The sequence below is a fragment of the Thalia democratica genome, chromosome 2, assembly GCF_965202585.1.
Source record: "Thalia democratica chromosome 2, ktThaDemo2.hap1.1, whole genome shotgun sequence".
In the NCBI taxonomy this organism is placed as follows: domain Eukaryota; kingdom Metazoa; phylum Chordata; class Thaliacea; order Salpida; family Salpidae; genus Thalia; species Thalia democratica.
This window is the reverse complement of record NC_139166.1, coordinates 71,860,113-71,883,582: the sequence shown is the minus strand read 5'-3', so window position 1 is coordinate 71,883,582 and position 23,470 is coordinate 71,860,113. Positions and strand designations below refer to the sequence as shown.

The following is a 23,470-nucleotide window of genomic DNA, read 5'->3' as shown; positions in this document are numbered from 1 at the left end:
AAGCTAAATAGTAGGTATATAAAGTTGTATGCGTAGCAGTGTGGTGCGGTTTAGCAAGCGCATATCTTAAAATTTTCTTAAAAACTTTACATTTTATATATCTGAATAGCTTTAACATGGGTATATATATTAATAATCATCTTATGCAAAAATTTGAAAAAAAGTTTGAAAAGTAATTTTTTATACATTCCATTTAAATACTTTTTAATTTTAATTTCAAACCTTATTACTTGTGATTAATTTTTGTTAAAATCATAAAATTTTTCATAAGTCTATTTAAATTATTCTCATTTTGTTCCTGATAAGTAATCTATTAAAACTAGTTTTATTTATAAACATATTTTCCTGAATTATAGTAAAATCGCTTTTGCGCAATAAATTTATTGTTTAAGTTTATTTTTTGATTACAATATTTTTAATATTATTAAAACTTAGCTTTTTTTTACTTTTTACTTTATCTTAACTTTTTCATTTGTTTAAAAACTTTGTTTTTTTTGAAATGAAAATTTCTGCAGTAACGATAGTTTCTAACTTTTATAAGTTTAAAGTTAAAAGTTATTAATGTTGATTAAAACGAAAACTTGAAGCTATTGTTTGTAAGCTGTTTAATTTTAGAAAAACAAAATAATTTAAAATAAGCATTAGACAGGCTAGTTTCAAAGTTAGAGTTTTTCGTTCTTTTACTTTAAAGTTTTACTATAAAAATTACTAAGTTATACATTTAAAATGAATCTGATTAATTACCAAACTAGTTTTAGCTTATAATTTTTCTTTTTTCTAAATTAAAGAATGTAAAACAAAAAGTACGATTTAAGTTTTAAACATTTTTTGTGTATGCTTACTTCATCAAGTTTCAAAACAAACATGTATTTACAGTTTAATAAATATTTTTGTGTAAGAAAATAAATTATTGAATTATGTATATATTTAGAGACTGATTTTGTTTTAACTTTTATAAATTTTTATACTCAGTAATTAAAACTAAAAAAATATTTTAAGAAATTAAATAAGTTTTTGTAACTATAATAAAAAAAATTATAAATTAATTTTTAATGTTTTCTAATATTGAAAAAAACAGTATGAAAAAATATAAAACTAACGATTTTTTGTTAAATGGTTTTATTTTTATTTTTCAAATACTATTTATATACATGGTTCGATTTACATGTCAATTTACTATTATTAAGTCGATATTTTAAATAAAATTTAAAAAATTACAAAATTAAAAGTTAATAGTTTTGTACTGTTATTAAATAATATCTTATCAGCGATAATTGTGTACAAAATCATTTATAAAAAATGAAGCTTTTGTTGTTAGAAATGATTGTTTTGTGAATATATTTAGTTAAGGTATACTAGCATTTGTTTAAATTTAAAAAAATAAGTTTTACAGTTAAAAATATTTAAAAACATTTAACAAAAATTTTATTATTTTTATTTTATGAACCATATGTTTTATTAATAGTTAATACACTTATTGCAGTATCATATTAAAATTACTGGAAAATACTTAAATTCACTTAATAAACTAATTATCTAATCAACATATTACCAAGCTAAAACTAAATAAAATGTTTATCCATAGCTACTTGTTAATTTATCTGCTTGTGATCATCGCGTAAGCGAGAAAAAATCGTAGAGCAATAAATTCGATAGAATTTCATGTGCTACATTCAATACCCAACAGCAACATAAAAGTAAATAAATACTGTTTAATTTTTTTTTTTTTAACAAAAAAATCATAAAAAACTTTTTGATAGTTTTTTTAAGAAAAACTAAACATAGAAGAGTTTCAAAACATTTTAAAAAGTTTCGTTATCTTAATTTTAAACCTCAGCATGATAACAATTTACTGGTAGTAAATAATTTTTCAATGAAGTTATTTAATAACTAATTTGGTTTTACATCTATTTAAGTGAATACGATTCATAAAAACTTGTTATACCTTTTTATTAGTACATCATCTTACTTAATGTTCTTTCTTACTTTGCATACCTTTATTAAACAACTTATTGCAATTCCCAAACATGCAATACTGTATTATAACACTTAAAACAAGTTAAAACACCTTTAAAAATTATGTATAGTTTTTTAACTTAGTTTATGTTTTGAACTTTTCAAAATGTTTATTAACATTAGGTAATTTTAGTACATGAAATACTTAAACAACTAAGCACAAAAAAGTTTAAGCTTAAACAAAAAAACAAGTTGTTATTGAAATTTATTAAAGAAAAGTTATTTTTTCTATATTAGTAACATTATCGCCACAACACTATACTTGGGTTTTGTTATGTTTTATATATATATATAATATATAATACTTATATCTTGTATATAAGTTAATATATTTTGTTTTAGTTGTCTGAGTTTAAGAAATACTATTAACAAAAAAAAAAACTTTTTTTAAAAATTATATAGCTAGGTTACTTAAGATAAATAAATTACATTTAGCCGTTAAACGTTCAAAATAATGTTTCATTAGAATCATTAATTTTACTGGTGCCATAATTTCAATTTATTTCCGATGATCTTATTCAGACCACTTTATTCGTAATATACATATATATATATATTTTATCAAAGATCTAAGAGCTAGACTATAATACTGTTTAAAAATGACCCGGACGTGATTTGAACACGCAACCTTCTGATCTGGAGTCAGACGCGCTACCGTTGCGCCACCAGGCCTTATGGCAATATAACATTGTACAGATTATATACGTAAATCTAACTATAACGTAACAATGCAAGCTGATACTCACTTCATACTTTTAAGATAGTTAAGTTTGTAACTTCAACTTTTGAATACTTATGCAAACATTACTGTTTATATAGTTCGGAAGACTATCTACAAAACCAACTTGATAAAAATTATATATTTCACAACAAATCATACTTTTAATTAGAATTAAATAGCAAATATACCTTCCAAATGGTCTTTTCAATTAATAATTAGTTAGAAAAGTTAAATAAAGCACACATCAAATGCACTGATATAATCTAATTTTATGGGTAAGTATTTGGAAAAATGATGACAAATATGTTTACTACTTTAAAGTTTCCAACAAAATATATGTCGTTCAGTACTGTCAAACCTTTAAGTTAATAAAAATATACATATCTAAGTCTTGTAGGTTATACTTATTTTACTAATTAATCGTATGTAACTGTAGTTGTTAATTGTGCCAACATTTTAAAAGCTAAATTGTTTTCAAACTCAAATAATTTTTTTAACAATTAGTTATCCAACTATTAGAAAGTATGCTTAGGTAATATAAGTTAATATTGATTTTAGTGAGGTTTTAAATTTTTGTATAAATTCATTTTTGCAAGCTTAACTTAATAAATTTATAGTTAAAATATAAAGTAATTGACTAGAATAAAATAAAGAACACCCATCTTATATTTTTAAAACTTACCAAAAAAGTTAAACTATTGTTATTTTATATAGTTTACATATTATATATTAAGTCTATAAGTATTAACATATATTATGGTTAATTTTTGAAACAAAATATAAAGCTTATTAAAATTCAAAAGTATGTTTGTTTTTTTATAATATGTTTTGGAACGATACTGTTTTGCTGGTTCTGCTATTGTTTGAAAGTTATTTTGTAAATTTAAACAAACTACTCTTATGTTTTAACTCTTTTAATGTAAAAATAAGTAATTAGAAGTTAGGATTAAGGCTAATTATTAAAATGATAAAAACTTCTAAAGTTCTGCTTTTAAAACGCGTTTTACTGTACATCACAGTTTTGTTTAATTCATTCTAAAAAAAAATATTTTGAGCAAGTAATTTTCAAAACATTTCAGACTTTGACATTTTTTATCGAAATGATAGTTTAATTAAAGTTGGAGCTTGTTCTACTTTGTATATAATTAAAACAAAAACTATAAATTTATTTAAAACTTCTACAGACAAGATGCTTTTAAGGTCTATTAGTTTTAAAAATATTTCTTTATGTATATACACTTTTAAAGTATGCAGTTACGTTAAATATGCAAAACAAAATTTATATAAAAAAATATATAAAAAATATATACGACTTATAAAAAAATATTTTACTTATACTTTTAAAAACATTAATTGAAAACAGTTAACATGCTAAAGCTAGTTAGTAAACTGACATAAGTTTAAATTTGTTTATCTTTATGCAATGTTTATATCTTTAAATTATTTTCTTTGTTTAATTTAAGTTAACAATACAATTTACCTATGCGTGTATTGTTAAAGAATTTATGCTTTTAGATTAAAGGTAAAAAGTTAAAAATTTAAGATAATTCTTTCTAAACTAAAATTAAAAATTTTCAAACATTACAAGTTTGCATACTAAAACTAAAATTTTTGTTATACTTTTTAGAATTTTAACATATTTTTTACTATAAAACTTTTTTCTTAGTGTCATTTAAAATAGGTGTTTAGTATAAGTTTAGTTTAAGTAAATACATATATATATATATACATATATAGAAGTTTTTATTTTACAGCAGTTTTATACAATTGTTTTCTTCTTTTTTTTTTTTTTTTTTTTTTAAGTTGAAAAAATTTAATCAAAAAACTTTAAGATTACATACTATACAAGTTAAAAACTTTTATTCAAAATATTCAACAATTGAGAAACATATATTGAAGATATTCGCATTGCATAACTAAACGCACCACATAAGAATTGTACTCATACAATTATATATATATAAATTATTTTGTCGATTAGCGTCTTCCCAGGTGGTCTAGTGGTCAGGATTCGTGGCTCTCACCCACGCGGCCCGGGTTCGATTCCCGGTCTGGGAACACTTCTTTTTCTAATGAAAGTTATTTAACTAAATACTAATTAAACTTAGGTTTTATACAGTTTTTTTGCGCGTTTAGTTAATATGGTAATAGAATAATATTTTACAAAAACAAATTAAGCCTTCTGACATTTAACTGTATAAATATAACTTAGAATAGTTTTCTAGTTAAAGAATTAATTTTAATACAATTATAAAATGATAGAAAAACATAAGTGTACTTGAAAATTCATAGAAATTTAATCTTGGCATGTATTGTGTTACTAATTGAGGTTATTAAGCACATTACTATCATTTAACTTTGAAAAAATTAAAATAAAATTTTTTTTGAAGTAAAGGATTTATCTAGAACAATAAAAATGATATTTCGAAAAATTATAAAAAAAACAAAAAAATTAAAAAGAATTTTTATGCTACTTGGACACTGATTTGTGCTTATTAATATTATTTAGTAAGTCACACAAAAATAAAAGTTATTATTAAATTTATAAAGATATAATTCATTTTAACTTTTAAAATTTTGTTTTTAATATACTTTTGCTAAATTATACAAAAAGAACCTTATTTAAACTTTAATAGTATAAAGGTGCCTACAATATTTTCTAACTTTATAGAATGTAGCTAAATAAATACTTTTAACTTAAATAAATTAATAAAAAAATTAAATCATTAATGCATTTTGGATTTTTTAAATGTTTTATTGCATAAGTATTTTTATCTAAATTTTTTTTAAAAACCATAAAGATAATTGTAATATTTAACTGATTTATGGGTATTTGACATTATGACGTATTATAATACTTACCACTTATAGAAATTTTAGTATTTAATATATGTAAGTTTTATTTATTAAAACTTAAACGTATAAAAGTAAATTATAGACTTTGCCCAACGAAAAACAGTGCTAAACAAAATAGTGCCAAATATATGTAACATTATTAGTAAAAAATGTTTATCAAGTACAGCAGTAGCTTCAGGTATGTCTTTATAGACGCTTTTAATATGAATACACCAAGTGGTCCCGTGGTGTAATGGTTATCACACTGGACTTTGAATCCAGTAATCCGAGTTCAAGTCTCGGCGGGACCTCTTTTAAGAATTAATTATTTTTGAATTGGTTTATGAGTGTGTTAATTTAAAAACATTTAATGACACACATAATCTTCTACATTTTTATTAAGCTTTAGTAGAAATTTTTAAACAATTTTTTTTTTAAACAATTTTATTGTTATATTTTGAGCTAGACAAGAATTGGCTCACCGTTACAAAAATTCTTTCAATTTATTTTGTTTAGACCATTAATACTCTTAGTTAGGAACTTGTTTAAACAACAATATTAGACTATTCAATAAAAAAAAACTTAATTTTGTAGTAAACTAAATAACCACTTTCTTTAGAAAAAACATTTATTAAAATAATTTTTTTACAAAAAAGTTTATAGTATTTAAAATGTTCGTTGTATCAAATAAAATGTTTTCAAAGTTTTTTGATTTGAAACGATTTAGTTATTATCTAAAATTAAAAATAATTATGTCGTAAATTATTATGATTAAAGCTATAACTAAGCAACTTAAATATTGTAGCTTATTTGTTCTTCAAGTTTAAAACAAAAACCTCATTTCAAAAAATTATTTAATGAAAAAGAGAACAGTTTATTAAAGCTAGGTTTTTACAGTTCGGACCAGTGGCGTAGCGTGGTATTCGAGTGCACAAAATTTATTCTTTCAAAAAAAAAACCCTAGTTTAAACCTTTTTTTTAACGATATAAAAACCTTATACTGTGTAATACAAATAAAATAATTTTACTGATAAGAAGACTGTTCAAAAAAAAAAAAAACTTACCTAGTTGTCAAAATTTGTCAAATTTAACTAAGTTGTAAAAAAAAAAAGAAACATCTAAAAACCTTAAAACGAGTTTCTATTAATTTCTTCTGATATACAGTATAAGGTTTTAAACTTTAAATTTTTCTTTATATTTTCAAAGTTTTTAGATGTTTCTTTTTTTTATTTTTTACTAATATGATTTTATTTGTATAGGTTTTTTGACAAATTTTAGTTTTGTAAGTTTACAAACAGTAAACTATTATATATATTTTAACTTTCTTGTTTATTCTGTGTATTTGAAATTAAATCTGACTAAATTTTACTTTTTAATATTTCTTTTCAAAAAGTCTATGTATATTTTGAATTAAATATTTTTATACAAAAAAAGAACTTAAATTAAATTTAATATTTTTTAGAGTGTTGTTTTACATTTAATTTTCTTAGTTTGCAATTAGTGAATTATTTTTTTTTACTATGTTTGTTGATTGTGTTTATTCAAAGCAAAGTCTGACTAAGCTCTGTGTTTTATATTTTTACTTGTATTGAAAATAGTTTTGAATTTTTGAAAATTATTACATGTTTTAGACAATTTCTTTTTGTGTATTATTATTACCTGTAGTCTTTTTACATATGTTTTGCTAAGCATGACGAAACTTTGTTTTTTATTTTGCTATTTTTCTTAAAATGTTGGTTACCTATTATAAATATTTTTTTTTTCTAAGATATCAAATACTTTGTTAATGATTTCCTAGTTATTTGCAAAAGATTTTATTTTAATATAAAAGTTGTCGTTTATTAATAAGAAGTGAAGTTTAAAGGTTAATTTTATGTTGGCTACTTTACATTTTTCCAAGTACAGAAAACTATAATTGAATTTTAATTTTAAAAAAAGCTAGCTATTGTTGCTAAAAAAATGCTTAATTTTTTACAAAGTAAGTATTCTTATTTAAATAGTGAAATTGTTTTAGCTGTAGTACTTATAATAAGGTTTTTAAATAGATTAAAAGAAAAGTTTTAAGTTAGAGGAATTTTTTTGAAATGAGTAAATTTTGTGCTCTCCCTAACAAAAATACCACGCTACGCAACTGGTCCGAACTTTAAAAACCTAGCTTTTATAAACTGCTTTTTTTTTCTTAAAATAATTACTGTATTTATTTTTTTTTGTTGAATTAAGGTTTTTGTTTTCAACTTGTAGGACGAATAAATTACAGGATCTAAATTGCTAAGTTATAGCTTTAAACATAATACTTAATAACATGATTATTTTCAAATTTACTTAACAACTAAATGATTCCAAATCAAAAAAATTTGTTTACATATTTTTCGATACAACGTACGTTTAAATATTATAAAACTTTTTGTATAAAATTTATTTGAAGTAAATATCTTTTCTATAGAAAAGTGGTTATTTAATTCACTACAAAATCTAATTTTCTATGAGTAGATTCCTAACTAAAAGTATAAATGGTCTGAACAAAATAAATTGAAATAATTTTTTGTAATGGTGAGCCAATTCTGGTCTAGCTCAAAGTATAACAATAAAATTGTTTAAAAAAAAAATTGTTTAAAAATTTCTACTAAAGCTTAATAAAAATGTAGAAGATTATGTGTATCATTAAATGTTTTTAAATTAACACACTCATAAACCAATTCAAAAATAATTAATTCTTAAAAGAGGTCCCGCCGAGACTTGAACTCGGATTACTGGATTCAAAGTCCAGTGTGATAACCATTACATCACGGGACCACTTGGTGTATTCATATTAAAAGCGTCTATAAACACATACCTGAAGCTACTGCTGTACTTGATAAACATTTTTTACTAATAATGTTACATATATTTGGCACTATTTTGTTTAGCACTGTTTTTCGTTGGGCAAAGTCTATAATTTACTTTTATACGTTTAAGTTTTAATAAATAAAACTTACATATATTAAATACTAAAATTTCTATAAGTGGTAAGTATTATAATACGTCATAATGTCAAATACACATAAATCAGTTAAATATTACAATTATCTTTATGGTTTTTAAACAAATTTAGATAAAAATACTTATGCAATGAAGCTTTTAAAAAAGCCAAAATACATTAATGATTTTATTTTTTTATTAATTTATATAAGTTAAAAGTAATAATTTAGCTACATTCTATACAGTTAGAAAATGTTGTATGCACCTTTATAGTATTTAAGTTTAAATAAGGTTTTTTTTGTACAATTTAACAAAAGTATATTGAAAACAAAATTTTTTAAATTGAAATTGATTATAGCTTTATAAATTTTATAATAACTTTTATTATAGTGTGACTTACAAAAAATATTAATAAGCACAAATCAGTGTCCACGTACTGAAAAAATCCTTTTTAAATGTTTTTGTTTTTTTTATAACTTTTTGAAATATAATTTTTATTGTTCTATATAAACCTTTACTTCAAAAATGTTTTCTTTTAATTCTTATAAAGTTAAATGATAGTAATGTGCTTAATAACCTCAATTAGTAACACAATACATGCCAAGTTATAAATTTTAATTTCTATGACTTTTTAAGTACTTATGTTTTTCTATCATTATATAATTGTATTAAAATTAATTCTTTAACTAGAAAACTATTCTGAGTTATATTTATGCAGTTAAATGTCAGAAGGCTTAATTTTTATTTTGTATAATATTATTCTATTACCATATTAATTAAACGCGCAAAAAAAACTGTATATAACCTAAGTTTAATTGGTACTTACTTAAATAACTTTCATTAGAATAGAAGTATTCCCAGACCGGGAATCGAACCCGGGCCGCGTGGGTGAGAGCCACGAATCCTGACCACTAGACCACCTGGGAGGACGCTAATCGACAAAATAATTTATATATATATAATTGTATGCGTTTAATTCTTACATGGTGCGTTTAGTTATGCAATGCGCATATCTTCAATGTATGTTTCTCAATTGTTGAATATTTTGAATTAAAGTTTTGAACTTGTATAGTATTTAATTTTAAAGTTTTTTGATTAAATTCTTTAAGCTTTTAAAAAACAAAAAAAAAAAAAAACTGTATAAAACTGCCTAAAATAAAAACTTCTATATATGTATATATATATATATGTATTTACTTAAACTAAACTTATACTAAACACCTTTTTTATATGACACTAAGAAAAAAGTTTTATAATATAAAAATAAGTTAAAGCTCTAAATAAGTATAACAAACATTTTAGTTTTAGTATGCAAACTTGTAATGTTTAAAAATTTCTAATTTTAGTTTAGAAAGAATTATTTTAATCTAAAAGCACAAATTCTTTAACAAAATATGCATAGATAAAATATATTGTTAACTTAAATTAGACAAAGAAAATTATTTAAAAATATAATTATTGCATAAGGATAAATAAACTTAAACTTATGTCAGATTATTAACTAGCTTTAGTATGTTAACTATTTTCAATTAATATTTTTAAAAGTTTAATGTATTTTTTTTTATAAGTATTTTTATTAATCTTTTTTTTTACATATATAACATAAATGCATACTTTAAAAGTGTATATACATAAAGAAATATTTAAAAAACTTATATACATAACATAACATCTTGTCTGTAGAAGTTTTAAATAAATTTATAGTTTTAGTTTTTTTTTATATACTAAGATGAACGAGCTCCAACTTTGATTAAATTATCATTTCGATAAAAAATGTCAAAGTCTGAAATTTTTTGAAAATTACTTGCTCAAAACATTTTTTTTTTGAATGAATAAAACAAAACTGTGATAGTAAAATGCGTTTTAAATGCAGAATTTTAGAAGTTTTTATCATTTTAATGATTAGCCATAGTCCTATTTTCTAATTACTTATTTATACATTAAAACAGTTAAAACATAAGAATAGTTTGTTTAAGTTTACAAAATAACTTTTAAACAATAGCAGAACCAGCAAAAAAATATCGTTGCAAAACATATTTTTAAAAAACAAATATACTTTTGAATTTTGATTAGGATTGTATATTTTGCTTAAAGTATTTTAGCCATAAATTATGTTAATACTTATAGACTTAATGTATAGTATGATAGCTATATAAAATAACAACAGTTTAACTTTTTTGATAAGGTTTAAAAAAAAATTGAAAAAATGTTTTTTTTTTTCTATTCACTTACTTTGTAATTTAAATGTACATTTATTAGTTTGACTTTGCAAAAATGTTTTAGAATATTAATTTACATTTCTTAAGCAAACTTTCTAATATTTTGATAACTAAATATTAAAAACAGTACTTGAGTTTAAAAACACTTGTGTAATTAATATGTTGGCACAATTGACAACTACATACGATTGATTAGTAAAATACGCATAAACTAAAAGACTTAGATGCTTATATTTTTATTAACATAAAAGTTTGACAGTACTGAACGACATATATTTTGTTGAAAAATTTAAAAAAATAAACATTTTTGTCATGATTTTTCCAAATACTTACCCATAAAATTAGATTATATCAGTGCATTTGATGTGTGCTTTATTTAACTTTTCTAACTAATTATTAATTGAAAAGACCATTTGGAAGGTATATTTGCTATTTAATTCTAAATAAAAGTATGATTCGTTGTGAACTATAAAATTGTTATCAAGTTGGTTTTGTAGATAGTCTTTAAAACTAAATAAACAATAATGTTTGCATAAGTATTTAAAAGTTTCCGTTACTAAGTCAGCTACCTTAAAAGTATGAAGTTAAGCTTGCATTGTTACGTCATATTTACATTTATGTATATAATTTGTACAATGTTGAATGTATACATGGCCTGGTGGCGCAACGGTAGCGCGTCTGACTCCAGATCAGAAGGTTGCGTGTTCAAATCACGTCCGGGTCATTTTGGTCAGTATTACAATTTAACTTTTATACTTTGGATAAATATTTATATATGTTAAGAATAAAGTTGCTTAAAAAATATTATTGAAAATAAAGCAAAAATATGGCAGCAGTAAAATTAATGATTTTAATTAAATAATATTTTGATTATTTAACGGCTAAATTTAATCTATTTAGCTAAAGTAATCTAGCTAAATAACTATCAAAAAAGTGTTTTTGTTAATAGTATTTCTTAAATTTTGACAAGTAACACAAAATATACTAATGTTTATACATATCAAAACATATTAAAGCGACAAGTATAGTTTTGTGGTGACTATGTTACTAATATTGAATAAAATAGTTAAAAGTTTTTTCTTATTTCAATAAAGTTCTATAATTTTTGATAAAGCTTGAACTTTTTTGTGTTTATATTTGAGTATTTCTTTTACTAAGATTACCTACTGTTTAATTATTTTGAAAAGTTTAAAAGATAAACAAACAAAAAACTATGCATAAATTGTCAAAGTGTTTCAAATTATTTTAAGTGTTATGATATAGTATTGCATTTTTGTGAATTGAAATAAATTTTCTAACTGAGGTATGCTAAATAAAAAAGAAAATTAAGCATTGCAGTACAAGTTGATGTACTAACAAAAAAGCATAACCAGTTATTAAAATCTTTAAAAAAATCTTTCTCACTTAAATAGATGTAAAACCAAATTACTTATTAAATAACTTTGATGAAAAAACATAAAAGACGTTTACTACCAGTAAAGTGTTATCATGCTAACGTTTAAAATAATAATAAAAACATTTATAAAAAGTTTTAAAACTCGTCTGATGTTTAGTTTTTACTAAGAAACAAAAAAAAACATTTAAAAAATTTGAATCGATTTTTTATGATCTTTTTGTTAAAAAACTTACACTTATACAGTATTTATTTAATTTTATGTTGTTGTTGGGTATTAAAAAAAGATACTGCAATAGTTGTGTTAACTATTAATAAAATACATGATTAATGAAAATTAAAATAATAAACATTGTGTTACATATTTTAATGTTTTTTAAACTCTTAATTGTTTTTATCTTTTATTAAAAAAATACTACATTTCTTTATAAATGATTTTGAATACAAATATTGCTGAAAAGGTGTTTTTTTAAAATAACACTTTAATATTGACTTTTATTTTTGTTATTTTGCACATTTGATTTAAGATACTTTAATAGGTAATTCGATATTCATGTTTATTAATAATTTTTCAAATCAAAAATAAAGTTGTTAACAAAAAACTATTAGTTTTTTATTTTGATATCGTTTTTATTTTGCTTTATATCAGCAAATATCAAAGCAAGTTATGTTTTACTTAGGTTGAAAAAATATAATAACCAAAGTATACTTTTTAACAATGGTGTGATTAAAAACAAACTATTTTACTAAGATTAGAAAAAATTTTGCCTATAAACCAAACTTTTTTAGTAGAATACTTATAAATATATTTAATAGTAGTAATGAAAAAAGACTTTATAATAATTATATTGGTTAAACAAAATTAGTCACTAAAAATACAGTTTAAGATTAAAAAACTACTTTGAATGGAATGTAAAGAAAGTATCAAATTTCACACTATTTTTAAGTCTTTTGCATAAAACTAATATATATATATATATTGATTCTATGCAAAAAACCTAAAAATAGTGTGATATTTGATACTTTCTTTACATTTAAATAAACCTTTTTAATAATAAAGCCCTCAAGGTGGGCTCAGTGTGAAAAATTTAATTTATAAAGTTAAATAACTTTATTCTATATATGTATTTGTTTTAATTTAAGCTATTGAGTTGCACAAAATGTAAAGCTATGGTGAAAACATTTAATACGTTCGCTTGGTCAAACGCACATCATAAGGTTGTTACGCGTGTAAGTATGTGTTTATATATATATATAAAATTTCGCTTATATATATATATTTATGTTTATATACAACATTTCGGTATTAATTCCTCTTCAGAGGTGGTCTAGTGGTTAGGATTCATGGCTCACAGTTAATAGTACTTATTTAATTTGATAAACCTTATTGTAAGTTTTAATGCAAAAATAATATTTTGTTGTGTAAAAATAATATATTTTTAGCCGAAAAGTCATAACGAGTATATTTTTTTAACATTAATTAGTTTTAAATCAAAGCATGTTTTAGCTGCAGTTAAAAATTAAGAACCAAAAATTAAAACTAAACATAAGCTCCTGCTTAATACGCAGCTCAATTCTCTCTTTATACGTCACACTAAAGCTCTATTGGATTGTGACATCATACAAACACCCACAAACAGTAGCTTGCTTACTTCATGTATATTGAAACGCTGAATGCAGCGTAATTAAGATCATACTTTTAGGGATCATTTCTAAAGTGTGTGTCTCACGAACGTTATTTAACAATGACGGTCAACCTCCCACGATGATGAATTGTGGAGAGGTTCTCTGAGCAGGAAAATGACTTCAGCTTGCTGAATGTCGTAATGACTGTTTCGCTGTTGTCAAGACAACAGCGGAGGGGAATCTCTCTTTCTGAGTGATAAAACAACAGGCCCTGAGGGGGCTTTTTATTACAGTTATTTACAAACTAGCTTAAGCTTTTATTAAATTTCTTAAACAAAGAAATGAAAGCTGAACAAACAAAATTCTAAAAAGATAGGTTTAATTATGATAAAAGTAGAAATGAGGGCATACAGTAGTTTGGTTATTAAGTATTTTAATTAAAAGTTGTTTTAAAACTTGTAAGTTATTAAACGAAAGCCTAAACAAGAACTTCAACTTTGTTTTAAAAACTTAAATAAACAAAAAGTTCCCAGACCGTAAATCGAACCCGGGCCGCGTGGGTGAGAGCCACGAATCCTAACCACTAGACCACCTGGGAGAACGTTTGAAGGCGAAATTATATATATATATATATATACACTTACATACTTATACGCCTAACAATCTAATGACGTGCGTTTGACCAAGCACATACTTAAATGTTTTCACTATAGATTTACATTTTATGCAACTAAATAGCTAAATTAAAACAAATATATTGATGTTATGCAGAAGAATTAAAAAATAGTGTGATAATTGATACTTTCTTTACATTCCATTTAAAGTACTTTTTTTAGTCTTAAATTGTATTTTTAAACACTCAATTTGTATAACTAACATAATTTTTATGAAGTCTACTTGGATTACTACTATTGTATATCTATATAAATAATCTACTAAAAAAGTTTGGTATGTAAGCAGATTTTTTTTTAAACATAGTAAAATAGTTTATTTTTAATAACAAAATTGTTTAAATATATAGTTTAATTATTATAATTTATCAACCTAAGTAAAATTTAATTTGTTTTATACTTTATCTTAGTGTTTTCATTAGCTTAAAACCTTTTTTTTTTTAAGTAACAGTAGTTTTTAGCTTTGAAATTTTTTTTGTAAAGAATTTTTAACATTGTTTTATAATAAAACTTAAAAGCATTGTTTAAAAGCTATTAAGTTTGTTCTAGAATGACAGAAAACTAAATTAAACATTAGAAACATTGATTTACTGAACTGTGTTTCAATCTTAAAGTCTAAAGTTTTATAATAGCAACTATTAAGTATATATTTAAAATTGTTTACTTACCAAGATAGTTTTTGTTTCATTAAGTAAAAACTATTCTAAGTGAAAGAACATAAAAAAAAAGAATTAAGGTTAAGTTTTTTGAAAGTTTAACGTCTATTTGTTTCAATTAATTTTAGAAAAAAATTATTTAAAAAACTTAAATAAGTACCTTAGCTGTTTGAAACACAGTTTATCAAATGCTTATTATATTTTTTTTCACTCTAAAATTAAGTTAATAGGTTACAAACAATGCTTTTAAGTTTTATTATAAAACAATGTTAAAAATTCTTTACAAAAAAAAATTTCAAAGCTAAAAATTACTGTTACTTGAAAAAAAAAGGTTTTAAGCTAATGAAAACACTAAGATAAAGTATAAAACAAATTAAATTTTACTTAGGTTGGTAAATTATAATAATTAAACTATATATTTAAACAATTTTGTTATTACAAATAAACTATTTTACTATGTTAAAAAAATTCTGCTTACAAACCAAACTTTTTTAGTAGACTATTTATATAGATATACAATAGTAGTAATCCAAGTAGACTTCATAAAAATCATGTTAATTATACAAATTTAGTGTTTACGAATACAGTTTAAGACTAAAAAAAGTACTTTAAGTAGAATGTAAAGAAAGTATCAATTATCACACTATTTTTTAATTCTTCTGCATAACATCAATATATATATATATATATATATTTGTTTTAATTAAGCTATTTAGTTGCATAAAATGTAAATCTATAGTGAAAACATTTAAGATATGTGCTTGGTCAAACGCACGTCATTAGATTGTTAGGCGTATAAGTATGTAAGTGTATATATATATATATATAATTTCGCCTTCAAACGTTCTCCCAGGTGGTCTAGTGGTTAGGATTCGTGGCTCTCACCCACGCGGCCCGGGTTCGATTCCCGGTCTGGGAACTTTTTGTTTATTTAAGTTTTTAAAACAAAGTTGAAGTTCTTGTTTAGGCTTTCTTTTAATAACTTTTAATTAAAATACTTAATAACCAAACTACTGTATGCCCTCATTTCTACTTTTATCATAATTAAACCTATTTTTTTAGAATTTTGTTTGTTCAGCTTTCATTTCTTTGTTTAAGAAATTTAATAAAAGCTTAAGCTAGTTTGTAAATAACTGTAATAAAAAACCCCCTCAGGGCTTGTTGTTTTATCACTCAGAAAGAGAGATTCCCCTCCGCTGTTGCCTTGACAACAGCGAAACAGTCATTACGACATTCAGCAAGCTGAAGTCATTTTCCTGCTCAGAGAACCTCTCCACAATTCATCATCGTGGGAGGTTGACCGTCATTGTTAAATAACGTTCGTGAGACACACACTTTAGAAATGATCCCTAAAAGTATGATCTTGATTACGATGCATTCAGCGTTTCAATATACATGAAGTGAGAAAGCTACTGTTTGTTGGTGTTTGTATGATGTCACAATCCAATAGAGCTTTAGTGTGACGTAATAAAGAGAGAATTGAGCTTCGTATTAAGCAGGAGCTTATGTTTAGTTTAACTTTTTGGTTGCTAATTTTTAACTGCAGCTAAAACATGCTTTGATTTAAAACTAATTAATGTTAAAAAAATATACCCGTTATGTACTTTTTGGCTAAAAATATATTTATTTTTACACAACAAAATATTATTTTTGCTTTAAAACTTACAATAAGGTTTATCAAATTAAAAAAATAGTGTTGACTAGTCATAAAATTTTTAAATTAGTAAGCTTTTAACCCGTTTTTGTTTTATTTATAGTCCGGTGAAAGATAAGAAAACAGTAATTTAAATAATTAATATGCTATTTGCATAAAGTACAATGTAAGCATATATTATTTTTATGATATAAAAAAAATTATTTAGCTTAATCTAGTGTTTGCTAAGACCTCCACAGAAATTATTCAAAATAGAACTGTACAGTTTCCTATCCATAACAAGCTGAAAACTTTGTTAGTTTTACTAATTTAATCAATTCAAGTAGAATTAAAAATTAAAGTTAAACAATAACACCATTTAAAAAATTATATAACTGCCTAACAATCTTGTGTTAATGGTGTTTTCATTGAGCAATCAACAGATTTTTTGTATAAACTTTTGCTAAACTTGACTTAAAAGAAAAATTGCTTTATTGTTAATTAGTTTTCAATTACTTACAACACTTCTTAAACTCAAGTTGCAAACACTTGTAAAATGTTCTTTTTTTTTGCATATAATACTTTTCTGTCTTTGAGTTCTTAAGCCACAAGAAAGTTTGTAATATTTTGATAAGTTAACTTGGTACACTATGTCTAGCTTTTCAAGAATGTTTTCTTTTTTAGAAAAAACTGTCGATATACTTTTGCACTTGTATTGCCAACATAAATTTTGCTGTGAAATTTTACAATAAATGCTTTGAATGTATGACATTTGGTATTGTGAAAATTTGAAATGACATCAGTAGAAGAATTTTTCCCGTAATAAAATTTTTTAACATAAAAAGGTTGAGTTTCAAAAATCATAGCTTAAGGAAAATTTTCTAAAAATTTTAAGTATCTTGCTAAAAAAAGAAAAAGAACTAATTAACTTTTATTGCTGAGCCATAAGAGGTCCAACAACTTTTTTAATTAGCACTGGCCCCTAATTAAAACATCAATCCTAATACTACAAATTAATTCCTTTTCTGTATTAAGCATTTAACCAAAATTTTTAGAAAATGTTTCTTTTATAATAAGAAAAACAGGTACTGATTCAGTATAAATATAAAATTAAGCATTTAGAGACCAAGAAAACAAAAAAAAAATGTAAAAATACTTAATTCAATTACACTGAGAAAAGTTAAAAACTTTTTTATTTAGTTTTTTTCTAGAAACTTATTGTACTATCGAACTTTGTAGCCTTGCATTACAACAATTAAATTAAATTTTTAAATGCAAAAAAAACTGTTGTAAGCTAAGTTTTAAGTCTTTTAAATGAGATCATTTATTAAAAACAGAAACGTCTTAGCCCAATATGATCTTATTTTTAATATTTAAAACATTATTGGTATATTGGTTTCTTAAATAAATTTCTACAAAATAACTACAGCGCTAAACTTGATAAAAAACTTCAGTTCTGCAAACTATAATCTGCAGATTTTACTTTAGACCTTTAACACCTGATCATATGTTAGGATATTGTAAAAAAAGTTTGAATCTCTTCAAAATTTAATCGTTTTTTTTTACCTTTTTTAACAACTATAAAAATATTACCGACTTACAATGTAAACTTGCCCAAAAGAAAAGCTTTTCGTTAAAATCGAAAACATGAAACTTAAAATAAGATGAAAATAATCCTTGCCCACGAAGATAACTTGCTAAAAAAACGCGAAGCCGAAGACAGATGCATGCAGACCCGTTTTGTGCGGGAAGTTCCGACTCCGTTCACAAAAAAAAAAAAAGAGCGACTTCGACAAAATCATAAGCGCCTTGAACTTTTGCGCGCTCAAGATTCATCGCTCTATACAAGAAACATTAGGTTAAACATCTCAAAGAGACAACTTCTCGCTGATTCTCCGATGGAACCGTTTTCGACTACAGCACTCACGGCAGTCTGTACGGAGAGAACAGTGTTTACATGCCCAACCTTTTTCCTTATGCTGAGTTTGACCCGATGATCCGGACAAGCTTGAGATCAACGAGAAATGATGATGACGAAATGTATGCGTTCTCTAAGCCTTATGAAGTTTTCGGCGAAGCAGCAAGAATTGTTTTTTTTTCTGCTGTTACAGGAGTTTCGGTTTTGTTTGTCGCCCTTGCTTGGTGTGTCATTTAGAGTTTTTTAAATCACATTACAATGAACGGCAAAAATCATTAAAATTTAACATAGTTACAATATAAACTTTATTAGTTAGACTAACGCCAACATCAAAATTTGACAATTTAATATTTCAAAAATATCTGGATGAAAAGAAAATTAAAATTCCGAGTTTGAATAAAAATAGACAAGTAAAAGCATAAAAACTAATGTAGTTTGTATAAAATTTATTAGGCTTCGTTCTTTGACTTGTACTTTACACAATATTTATAATAAAGGAAATTAATAATGAAAGTGTAAAAGACTTTATAAGTATTAAGCGATGTGTATGTTTTGGCAAACAAATGTAAAACAGTACAAACAAATGTAAAACAAAATTTGTAAAACAGTACAAACAAATGTAAAACAAAATTTGTAAAACAGTACAAAAAATGTTTAAAATTAGACTTTTTAAATACAAGTTACTAATTGCTTTTTTACACAACTGTTAAGTTTAAAAGTATTTATAAAATTATAAAACATGAAAAGAACTTTAAGTGTTTACTTATATTAATTCACAGGAATTTTTTTTCAATTTTTTTTTTGATTTTTACAAATCACAGAGCAAAATAACAATAAACTGCCTGCTGATTTTATGAGCTAAATCATACAGCGGTATTATTAAACATCATAAAGTACACTGTTATTACAACTAAATAAGTTGAAAGCAATTAATTACACAATTAATCAAAATAAAAATTATTTGAAACTAAATACTTTAAAAATATAGTAATCACGTTTATGTAGTAATAAAAAATTTTAAAGATTTCAAATTATGTTTATACCCTATCAAAAAGTTGAGAAATATAGAAAACTTTAAATACAACTTAATTGAAAGCAAATCAAAGTAAATTAAATGCAATTGATATTTTATAGATAAGTAAACGACTGAAATAACCTAGAAGCTAAATTTTAATTTCTTATTGTAGCTTTTGCTTCAAATTAATTTTATATGTACTAACAAAATTGTTAAAATAGTTGGAAATTTCAAACATTAAAAGAGCATGAAATGTAACAAGCTTTGTTAATTACATTGAGTAATATTAAAATATAAAAAAAAACACCTTTTTGTAACAAAGTTGTTTAACTAACTTGTTTCGTACATCTAAAGTTTTTGTGTTTATTCTATTTCATTTCGCTCCGACTTGTCTATAGTTGTTAAACTTTAATCAGAAAATAACCATAAACTAATACGACATAAATCACCTCTATGATAAAACAATTAAATATTAATTAAACGCTGGGTTGAAGTAAAGCAGTTATTTAATTAATTATGAATAAAAAAGTGACGGTTTTGGTTTTTAAAGCAAACATTAACAGTTTTTGTGATCGCATCAATTAAAAAATTTAAATAAAAAAGGTCTTCTAATTTTAGATTCTTAAAAACTGTGAATGTTTATTTTTTATTTTTATGTTGTAGCAAAAAAAAAAAGACGCTTTTAAAGAAAAATGAGAGTTAAACCTTTACAAAACTATACACAAGAAAAATCACGGTGAACATGAGTTTGTTAAGCTTTTGATTTTATTTACTTATTAATAAGGTCTTATTTTATTATAAAAGTCTTTTCTAAATTTTATATAAGTTTAAGGTTTGATAAGTTTTAACCATAACTATTTTATATAAACTACTATATATTAAGAAAGATTTTTTTTCTAAACTAGTTTGAACTCTATTTTCTATATTTTAAACAAAACAGATTTTTACGGAATGAAAATTATTTATCATTATTCGTTAGTAACGAATCGTTACCCTAGTGCTAGACTCTATTCATAAATAAACAAATAGATTAAAATTTAATAAACTTAATTTAATATTTGTTTGCGTTAGCTAACGTTGCATTTGATAATGCAGGAAAATTTTAATTTAAATCTAGAAAGTTGCCGATTAAGTCGATGAGTTTGGGAATTTCTGTTTAAAGCTGTCCAAAAAAAAAAGTACCGAAGCTGCAGTTTTTCGCATACCAATATAAAAAAAGACATTTTTTCTACTAAAAGCAGAAGCTAGTTTGTAAACAATCTAACCATTGCATTGAACTTGCAAATAGAAACTTGCTTAATTCCAACAAAATTAGAAGGAAAAATTTTAATTGGAGTATATAAAACTCACTTATAACAGTGAGCTTTTAATGCAAGGTCGATTATATGTTTGTATCAAGTGGAAAAATAATTGTTTAATTAATTCACTTAGTCATTAACATAATAGTAAATATGGTATGTGGCTTGATGATTGTCCTGGACATGGCATTAAACTGTACCCTGGTGTATGACTAGATAACTGAAAGGTTTTTTGGTACACCAGGTCCTTAAATAAAATTTTTGAGCACTTTTTCGTTTAAAAGGTTTTCCCCACACTAATCCATTGACCTTGATTGTGAGATTTTATATTTTTCTTTTTTTTGTATGTAAATGTTTGATTAAAAAAAAAAAATAGGCAATATATATGTCTTTGATAGTTGATCAAGTAACACCAAGCTAAAAATTAATTATTTGAAGTTGATTAACTGGTAATTACTTAGGATGATGATGCATTAACATAAAGCTGAAATTATATTTGAGATACTTTTTTTAACCATAAAATTAGGCTAAAAATTTATACCTTATAAATACATTAATAAAATTAAAGTAATTTATCATAAACTAATAAATTTTAAATATTTAATCACTTTTATTATAAATAGATTGAATCAGTACAATGAATTATATCTAATACAATTTTGTTTAATAAAATGGGCTAAATATTTTATTTCATAATAATTAAATTTAATTCTTACTGTGTGTTTATATAGCTCATTTAAAATAAAGTGTATCTTTAGATTAAACATATTATACTTTAAACATTGATTTTTACCCTAAATTTATTGTTAAAAAAGACATTAAATATAATATAGTTTCAGATTGATATTGGTGCAACATCATCCTAAGTAATTACCCGAATATTTTACTACAAACAGATATTAATAGTTTTATTAAATTTAAGAATTTTTTATTTTCACTCAAGTGTTTTATAATTATAATTTTTTGTAGGATAGTAAAAAATCAGTTTGACTGAAGTTCTGATAAGGAATCTTGTTTTTAACAAATTTATTGCACATTAAGTTCTAAGTTTTCGTATATTTATTATTGAAAACTTAAAAAAATAACTTTTTAATTTTAACTTAATCAATTAAACTGTTATGTTGTCACAATTGGACTGTCAAACAAGTTTTAATTTTGACACCATAATAATTAAATGGGTAAAATCAAAATTAAGAATTGTTTAAAAACAATGTTCAATTGCTTACAAAAAAAAATAATTTTACAATTAAACATTTTTTTGTTATGTCATAACTAGTGTTTAAATTGTCAAACTGTTTGAAAAATGTCTTCATGTATAAATTATCATATTTATATTTATATCTTTTGCTATGCAGTAACTTTGCAAAAATGATGTTTAAAGCTGCACTCTAGCTGTCTTATAAAAAGAAATTTCACTAGAAATTCTTAAGTTATTTTTAGAATAGGCTTTCCCAAAGTGAGCCATATGGCCCCCTTGGGGGCCATTATAGAAATTTAGGGGGCCATAAGGGGAGGGGGGAATGAGTAGTATAGGGGGTCATAATTTGAAACCTACACTAGATATTTTGGAATTGATTGGTAAACAGCAAAAAAAAAGGTCTTAGGTGTATGTAAGGGAAGTTTTTTGAGAAATCTTGTCTGAGGAGGCCATAGCTTTTTTATTTCTTCAAAGGGGGCCTTATGAGAAAAAAATTGGGAAACCCTGTTTTAAAAAGTTACAGATGTTATATAATACACTAAATATTATTTTTTTAGTAAAAAGATAATTTGTTAAAGATAATTTGTGTTTTTTAATATATTAATTATAAAGTAATATAAATTTTAACTAAAATTAAATAAACATCTTTAAACCTTTATTTAATTTGTGTATTCAAGCAATAATTTTTTTTACTTAATCTTATTTATAACATTAGTTTAATAATAACTTACTATAAATAGTTAACTAGATACCAGTAAGTTTTATTGAGTTTAACATGTAATATGTTATGATATATACAAACTTCTATTTAAAGAATATTAAACATTGCCAAAGCTTAACATAATTTGATGTGTAATAAAAAAATCATTAAGTAAGTTTAGATTTATATAATATTAAACAATCTTAAACAAAAATCATGAATTAAGTAGAAAAATGGTCCTTGATTAAAACTAATGCTTAAACTTTTATAGGTTTTGTTGTCTTTGTATTCAAATTTTAGTTAGTACTGTTAACAAATTTAGGTAATTCAACACTGTTGTTTTTTCAGTTTAAATTAAATTAGTCAAAAATTAAAAACAAGCTTAACTGTTATAACTTAATTATAAAGTTATGTTTATTCTGATGTGTTTTTAGAATAATAGCATTAAATTAGAATATTTCTTTTCAAGCAGACCTAATGCTTTAATTATACAGCTTTAGTTTTTGTTAAACAAATTTCCACTTACAAAATGTTTTAAAACTTTTTACAAATCAGTTTTAAGGCTATTTTAATTTTTTGAGATTATATTTGTACCTGACAATCTTCTTAAGCA

At 23.3% G+C, this 23,470-nt stretch overlaps 10 non-coding genes across 10 annotated transcripts; 5 read left to right on the top strand and 5 right to left on the bottom strand.

Moving 5' to 3' along the window:
* Window positions 1–2,616: 2,616 nt before the first annotated feature.
* Window positions 2,617–2,688, bottom strand: Trnaw-cca (transfer RNA tryptophan (anticodon CCA)). The gene has a single exon. It is a non-coding gene; the product is annotated as a tRNA-Trp (tRNA).
* A 2,035-nt stretch (window positions 2,689–4,723) lies between these two features.
* Window positions 4,724–4,795, top strand: Trnae-cuc (transfer RNA glutamic acid (anticodon CUC)). The gene has a single exon. It is a non-coding gene; the product is annotated as a tRNA-Glu (tRNA).
* A 1,016-nt stretch (window positions 4,796–5,811) lies between these two features.
* Trnaq-uug (transfer RNA glutamine (anticodon UUG)) lies at window positions 5,812–5,883 on the top strand. The gene has a single exon. It is a non-coding gene; the product is annotated as a tRNA-Gln (tRNA).
* Window positions 5,884–8,293: 2,410 nt separating this feature from the next.
* Trnaq-uug (transfer RNA glutamine (anticodon UUG)) lies at window positions 8,294–8,365 on the bottom strand. The gene has a single exon. It is a non-coding gene; the product is annotated as a tRNA-Gln (tRNA).
* A 1,019-nt stretch (window positions 8,366–9,384) lies between these two features.
* Trnae-cuc (transfer RNA glutamic acid (anticodon CUC)) lies at window positions 9,385–9,456 on the bottom strand. Its single transcript has one exon. It is a non-coding gene; the product is annotated as a tRNA-Glu (tRNA).
* Window positions 9,457–11,401: 1,945 nt separating this feature from the next.
* Window positions 11,402–11,473, top strand: Trnaw-cca (transfer RNA tryptophan (anticodon CCA)). The gene has a single exon. It is a non-coding gene; the product is annotated as a tRNA-Trp (tRNA).
* A 2,356-nt stretch (window positions 11,474–13,829) lies between these two features.
* LOC145830316 (small nucleolar RNA U3) lies at window positions 13,830–14,026 on the top strand. The gene has a single exon (XR_014369653.1). It is a non-coding gene; the product is annotated as a small nucleolar RNA U3 (small nucleolar RNA).
* A 268-nt stretch (window positions 14,027–14,294) lies between these two features.
* Trnae-cuc (transfer RNA glutamic acid (anticodon CUC)) lies at window positions 14,295–14,366 on the bottom strand. Its single transcript has one exon. It is a non-coding gene; the product is annotated as a tRNA-Glu (tRNA).
* Window positions 14,367–15,942: 1,576 nt separating this feature from the next.
* On the top strand, window positions 15,943–16,014 carry Trnae-cuc (transfer RNA glutamic acid (anticodon CUC)). The gene has a single exon. It is a non-coding gene; the product is annotated as a tRNA-Glu (tRNA).
* Window positions 16,015–16,263: 249 nt separating this feature from the next.
* Window positions 16,264–16,460, bottom strand: LOC145830317 (small nucleolar RNA U3). Its single transcript, XR_014369654.1, has one exon. It is a non-coding gene; the product is annotated as a small nucleolar RNA U3 (small nucleolar RNA).
* Window positions 16,461–23,470: the final 7,010 nt, after the last annotated feature.